Source organism: Mustela lutreola, chromosome X, assembly GCF_030435805.1.
Source record: "Mustela lutreola isolate mMusLut2 chromosome X, mMusLut2.pri, whole genome shotgun sequence".
In the NCBI taxonomy this organism is placed as follows: domain Eukaryota; kingdom Metazoa; phylum Chordata; class Mammalia; order Carnivora; family Mustelidae; genus Mustela; species Mustela lutreola.
Window position 1 is genome coordinate 108,073,231 of NC_081308.1, and position 7,736 is coordinate 108,080,966.

Sequence of the window (7,736 nt, forward strand, 5' to 3'; positions counted from 1 at the left end):
CTTGTAGAATGAATTTGGAGGCTTTTCTTCCTCTTCCATTTTTTGTAATAGCTTGAGAAGACTATGTCTTACTATTTAAATATTTGGTAGAATTCACTAGTGAAGCAGTCTGGTGCTGGACTTTTGTTTGTTGGGAGGTTTTTTTTTTTTAATTACTAGTTCAATTTTATTTATAGTAATTTGTCCTTCAAAATTTTCTATTTCTTTTTCATTCTAGTTTGGAAGATTGTATAGTTCTAGGAATTTATGCATTTCTTTTAGGTTGTCCAATTTATTGGCATATAACTTTTCAAAATATTTTAATAATCCTTTGTATATCTGTAGTATTGACTGTTATTTTTCCTTCATTTCTGATTTTATTTGAACTCTCTTTCTTCTTCTTCTTCTTCTTTTTTTTTTTTTTTTTTGATGAGTCTGGCTAAACTTTTTTTTTTTTATTTTATTTATTTACTTGACAGAGAGATTACAAGTAGGCAGAGAGGCAGGTGGGGCGGGGGGAGGGTGGGGAAGCAGGCTCCCTGCTGAGTGGAGAGCCTGATGCTGGGCTCGATCCAAGGACCCTGAGACCATGACCTGAGCCAAAGGATTTACCCACTGAGCAACCCAGGTGCTGGAGTCTGGATAAGTATTTATCAATTTTATTGATATTTTCACAAAACCAACTCTGGTTTTATTTATATCTTCTATTGCTTTTTAGTTTCTATTTATCTACCTCTGCTCTCATATTTATTAGATCCCTTCTACAGGTTTTAGGCTACCTTTGTTGTTCTTTTTCTAGCTCCTTTAGGTGTAAGTTAGGTTGTTTGAGATTTTTCTTTGGGGTAGTTCTGTATTGCTATAATCTTCCCTTTTGGAACACCTTTTGCTGCATCCCCAAAATTTTGGACCATTGTGTTTTCATTTTTATTTGTCTCCATATATTTTTTAAATTTCCTCTGATTTCTCAGTTGAAAACTTATTGCTTAGTAGCATATTTAGCCTCTGTATATTTGTGTTCTTTCCAGATTTTTTTCTTGTGATTGTTTCCCAGTTTTATATTGTAGTTTGAAAAGATTTATGAAGTTGGTCCGAAGGTTGTGGGTTATTGTTAAGCTGAAAAGATGTATGATATAATTTATTTTTTCAATTTATTGAGACTTGTTTTGTAGCCCCCTATTATCTATTCTGGAGAGCATTCCATGTGCCATTTAAAATAATGTGTATTCTGCTGTTTTTGGTTATAATATTCTTAATATATCTGTTAGGTCCATCTGATCCAATGTGTCATTCAAAGCTACTGTTTCTGTGCTGATTTTCTATTTGGATGATTTATCTCTTGGTGTAAGTGGGGTGTTAAAGTCTCCTATTATCTGTATATTACTGTCAATTTCTTCCTTTATGTCTGTTAATAATCACTTTATGTCTTTAGGTGCCCCCATGTTGGGTATATAAATATTTACAATTGTTATATTCTCTTGTTGGATTCTTCCCTTTATCATTATGTAGTGTTCTTGTTGTCTCTTGTTGCAGTCTTTGTTTTTTTTTTTTTTTTTTCATCTTTTATTTATTTATTTATTTATTTTTTTTAATTTTTATTTTTTATAAGCATATATTTTTATCCCCAGGGGTACAGGTCTGTGAATCACCAGGTTTAGTTTTAAAGTCTATTTTGTCCAATATAAATATTGCCACCCAGCTTTCTTTTTGCTTCCATTTATATGGTAATTTTTTATCCTTTCACTTTCAATATGCATGTGTCTTTAGGTCTGAAGTGTCTGCTGTAGGGAGCATATTGATGAGTCTTTGCTTCTTTATCCATTCAGTCACCTTCTCTCTTTCAATGGAGCATTTTAGTACATTTACTTTGGAAGCAATTATTGATAGGAATGATTTATTGCCATTTTGTTACTTGTTTTGTTACTTGTTTTTCTAGTTCTTTTATGTTACTTCCTTTTTCTCCTGCTCTTTCCTTGTGGTTTGATGGTTTTCTTTTGTGATATGAGTGGATTCCTTTCTCTTTCTTTTTTGTGTATATATTACAGGTTTTTGATTTGTTGTTACTATTAGGTTCATATATAACATCTTGTGCATATGGCAGTCTAAGTTAAGTTGATAGTTGCTTATATTTGAGCCTATTCTAAAACCACTATTTTTTTCCCTACCCCTTCATGTTTTATGTATGTGATGTAGTTGCACTGATGTTACTGTTATCTAGGTTTGTCCATTGCACAAAGTGATCTTAGCATTCTCTTACTCTGCCGTATTACCAGAAGTCTCTGCAATCTCATTGTTTAGAATAGTACCTGACTTTTCATTCATGTTCCATAAATATTTTTTGGATGATTAAGTGTTGTCCTAGTGTTGGCAGATTTTTCTTCCCCAAGAGAAAATCATCAGTAAATGTTTGAAAAATTTTTAAATTATTGTACCATTTTCTCATATATTTTTCTTTTTTTTCCTCATTAAACTTTTGTTTTAATGGGTCTCAAAATTCTGTGACAGATTTTTGGTCAAGTTGTTTCCATTAAAAAGTACTGATTTTAAAAACTAATAACTTAAAACTCACACACACACACACACACACACACACACACACAAAATGGTCCACAAAACATTCTCCTTTCCTTCTGAAAGTTTTATGATTCATTGTTATCATTAACCAGACTTTTACTATTAAACTTAAATGGCCAATTGACACAAACGGTTCTGAGACCGTACATCCACCACTGATTAAGACTGGGGTGGCAGGTATTGGGGATAATATTCATTTAGCCTTCTGAGCTTTCTGGGCAGACTTGGTGACCTTGCCAGCTCCAGCTTCCTTCTTGTCCACTGCTTTGATGACACCCACAGCAACTGTCTGTCTCATGTCATGAACAGCAAAACGGCCCAGAGGAGGATAGTCAGAGAAGCTCTCAACACACATAGGCTTGCCAGGAACCATATCAACAATGTCCGCGTCACCAGATTTCAAGAACTTGGGACCATCTTCCAACTTTTTTCCAGAATGATGATCTATCTTCTCCTTCAGCTCAGCAAACTTGTAAGCAATGTGAGCTGTGTGACAGTCCAGCACAGGTGCATACCCAGCACTAATTTGGCCTGGATGGTTCAGGATGATCACCTGAGCTGTGAAGCCAGCTGCTTCCATTGGTGGGTCATTTTTCTGTCACCAGCCACATTGCCACGACGAACATCTTTGACAGATACATTCTTGATATTGAAGCCCACATTGTCCCCAGGAAGAGCCTCACTCAAAGCTTCATGGTGCATTTCAACAGACTTGACTTCAGTTGTAACACTGACTGGAGCAAAGGTGACCATCATGCCAGGCTGAAGAACACCAGTCTCCACTTGGCCCACAGGGACAGTACCAATACCACGAATTTTGTAGACGTCCTGGAGAGGCAGATGCAAGGGCTTGTCAGTTGGACGAGTTGGTGGCAGAATGCAATCCAGAGCTTCAAGCAGTGTGGTTCCACTGGCATTGCCAACTTTATGGGTGACTTTCCATCCCTTGAACCAAGGCATGTTAGCACTTGGCTCCAGCATGTTGTCACCTTTCCAACCAGAAATTGGCACAAATGCTTGGGTTGTATCCAATTTTCTTAATGTAGGTGCTGACTTCCTTAACAATTTCCTTGTATCTCTTCTGGCTGTAGGGTGGTTCAGTGGAATCCATTTTGTTAACACCAACAATTCGTTGTTTTACACCCAGTGTAAAACAGAAGGGCATGCTCACGTGTCTGCCTGTTCTTGAAGATACCTGTTTCAAATTCATCAACACCAGCAGCAACAATCAGGACAGCACAGTCAGCCTGGGATGTGCCTCTAATTATGTTTTTTATAAAGTCTCTGTGTCCTGGAGCATCAGTTATGGTGACATAATACTTGCTGGTCTCGAATTTCCACAGGGAGATATCAATGGTGATACCACATTCACGTTCAGCTTTCAGTTTATCCAAGACCCAGGCATACTTGAAGGAGCCTTTTCCCATCTTAGCAGCCTCCTTCTCAAATTTTTTGATAGTTCTTTTGTCGATCCCACCACATTTGTAGATCAGATGACCAGTGGTGGTAGACTTGCCCGAATCTACATGTCTGATGACAACAATGTTGATATGAGTCTTTTCCTTCCCCATTCTGGTTTAGGTTGAGTGGTGGTTTTCATGACACCTGTGTTCTGGCAGCAAACCCGTTGCGAAAAAGCTTCTCATATCTTCTTAAAGGTATAATATACATATAGTAAAACATGTACAGTTGTTCAACCACTGCCACAATCAAGATAGAAGAGTTGCATCAGGGGCGCCTGAGTTGCTCAGTGGGTTAAAGCCTCTGCCTTCAGCTCAGGTCATGATCTCAGGGTCCTGTGATCAAGCCCCACATCGGACTCTCTGCACAGCAGGGAGCCTGCTTCCCCCTCTATGCCTGTCTCTCTGCCTATTTGTGATCTCTCTCTCTGTCAAATAAATAAATAAAATCTTTAAAAAATAAAAAAAAAAAAATAAGAGATGCATCACTCCAAAATTTCTCCTGTGTCTCTTTGTAGTTTATTCTCCCCTCACATCCCTAGAATTTGGTAAGTTGTGTGCATGTCTGTTCTAATCTATAGTTTTATCTTTATAACAATGATATATAAATAGAATCATAGCATATAACCTTTTTACTCTAACTTCTTTCACTTAGCATAATGTACTTGACACACATCCAGGTAATTGTATTTATCAGTAATTAGTTGCTTTTTATTGCTGAGTATTATTTCATTACATTGTACAGATGAACTTGATTTGTTTGTCCACTTCCCAGTTATACAATATTTGTGCTGTTTTCATATTTTGGTGATTACAAATAAATATTACTAATTATTAATACTGCTAATAAATGTTTATGTACAGATTTTTGCATAAACTTAAGTTTTCATTTTATTTGGGTGAGCTTTTAAGAGTGAGGTTTATGGGTTGTGTGGTAAGGTTATGTTTTAACTACACAAAGTTTAATTTAATTTAACTATACAAAATTTCCACTTTGGAAAAATGTTATGAGATCCATCCAACGAGTGTGCATTCTAATCGCTTCATATCCTTGCACTTGGTATTGTCAGTTTTGTTTTTTTTAAGCCACTGTAATATGTTTGTAGTAAAATTTCATCATGGTTTTAACTTACATTTCCATAATGGTTATGATGTTGAACAAAATCCTATGTGCTTATTTTTCATCTGTGTATCTGTTTTGGTAAAAGATTTTTTCAGGTCTTTTGTTCATATTTTCATTGAATTTTTTTGTTTTATTGAATTTTGAGAGCTCATTACAAATTCTGGATACAAGCACTTTATCAGATTTATGATTTGAAAAGCATTTTGTTATTCTGTTGTTTGCCTATTCATTCTTCTAAAATATTTCAGTGCCATATCTGAGAAATGTTTGCCTAAGTCAAGGTCATAAAGATTTTCTTTTAGTTTTCTGCTGGAAGTCCACTTTAAGTATTTTGAATTTATTCAAATTTTATAAAGGTGTTATAGATCTGTGAAGTAAATGTGACCTGTGCATTGCATTTTGTGACCTCTAGTCTAGTCTGGAAGCCATCAATAGAAACAAACAAACAAGCAAACAAAAGCAACAACTGTGTATTGTAGGGCAATCAAATGATGGCATGAAATTTAAGTACTTTTAAAATAGTATACATTTTTACTTTAAAATACACATTAAAATATTGTGCCATTAAAATTATAGAATGTGTACTCTCTTGCCACTGATTTATCCATTGGGAAAGAAACAAGCAAAACAGTAATTTCTTTTTCTTTATTTTGTTTTTTGGGGTCCACATATAAATGAAATCATTATTGGTGGTTGCCAGAAGGGTATAGGGTATGGGATTGGGCAAAATAGATGAAGTGGATTAAGAGGTACAAACTTTCATTTATAAAATAAATAATTCATAGGGATGAAAAGTATAGCAAAAGGAATATAGATAATAATATTGTAATAATTTATGGTGACAGATGGTTACTATACTTATTATGTACAGAATTGTTGATTCACTATGTTATTCACCTGAAACTAATATAATGTATGCCAAATATACTTCAATTTATAAAGTCAGTATATATAAACTAAGCTGATTAATGATTAGAAGAAATTTTTTTTTCCAAATATAGCTTTCTACTTTAGTTATTTTTCAGTACTATTTGAGTGTTAGTTTTATTTATTTTTATTTTTTTAAAGATTTTATTTATTTATTTGACAGACAGAGATCACAAGTAGGCAGAGAGGCAGGCAGAGAGAGAGAAAGAGAGAGAGAGAGAGGGAAGCAGGCTTCCTGCGGAGCAGAGAGCCCGATGCGGGGCTCGATCCCAGGACCCTGAGATCATGACCCGAGCTGAAGGCAGCAGCCCAAACCACTGAGCCACCCAGGCGCCCCTGAGTGTTAGTTTTAAATGGTCATTTTATATGGATTATTTTATTTTGTTTATCCTCCAAAATAATTGAAAAAATGCAATTCTATATATCCAATTTATTTCTGCATCAATTTTCTCTTCTAAAACATATATATTTAAAAATCTCTGAAGCCATCAGTCACTACAGAAGTAGTAGAAATCATACAGTTTCTGAAATTAGTTATATAAATATATGTTAAACAGGGGAGAAAAGATTGTAACTACAATTAGCTAGCAATTCCATTGTTCACATTCCTTGTTGGGGAGTTAATGACTAACTTGAGGGGCCAATGATGTTTAATAGTCTAACAAGTCATTAAGTGCCTAAAAAGGAACCACAATGTCAGGTATCATTGCCCTTTAGAATATTTATTGCTACATGAATAACATTTGTATATGTGCTGCCGAAGCGAGCACAACATGAATAACATTTGAAGTTTATTTTTGCATACATTTAAAAGTTAATATAAGTCATTTGTTGGAAAAAAAATTCTGATCTGTTGACATTTTTGTTCCTTACTTATGAGTTGCATTAGGATTAAAGTGTCATCTTTATAATTAAATTTTAGGTGACATAGGAAAATCAGTAATGAATATGAGCTAGAGGAAATTCTACTTTCAAGTGTTAAAGGACTAAAATTTAAATTTAAATATGTTCCAGAGATCTGAAAGATATATTTCATTTGAGGGGATGAGTAATGAGAAGTTAAAATGTAGACATCTCAAGCTATAGTGTAATGAATCAGACAGAGATAACCATCCAGTCACAATATATTTGTTCCCTCTCTTGCCCACCCCTAAATTTTCAGATATCTTTAAGAGGAATGAAAGAGACAATTCTGCCTTAGTTTAGACTGGATTTAGAAGTAGATCAGAAAATATGGTTCGATGTGTCTTGTATGTGACATGATAAATATTATAGTTTATTGTTCTAAGAATAGGAAGTTGTGATCTAAATTAGAATTCATAACCTGCTATATGCATTACTATCACCACTTATACATGAATATTGAAAAAATAGCTAGATCAAGAAACAGATAAAGCAATAGATAATGCACATTATATAAACTGTATGCTTACTGGTTTGCTAAAAATTAGATAAACCATTGATGTCATATTAATTGGCATGGGATGTATTCACTTTATATAGTTCCTCTTTGCTCTTATTTTATTTCCCTCTATTATTAAGATTCAGTCTGATTAACAAAACATCTATAATTTATTAATATTTATTTGAAAAATACAAGACAGATTTGAAGACAGATGGAGATAGAACTGTTCAAAGAAAGCCGTCAGCAGAATACATAGTGGATAAGTATTAGC

At 34.4% G+C, this 7,736-nt stretch overlaps 1 pseudogene; it reads right to left on the reverse strand.

Moving 5' to 3' along the window:
* Positions 1–2,566: 2,566 nt before the first annotated feature.
* Positions 2,567–4,183, reverse strand: LOC131821881 (elongation factor 1-alpha 1-like; annotated as a pseudogene).
* Between the last annotated feature and the right edge of the window lie 3,553 nt (positions 4,184–7,736).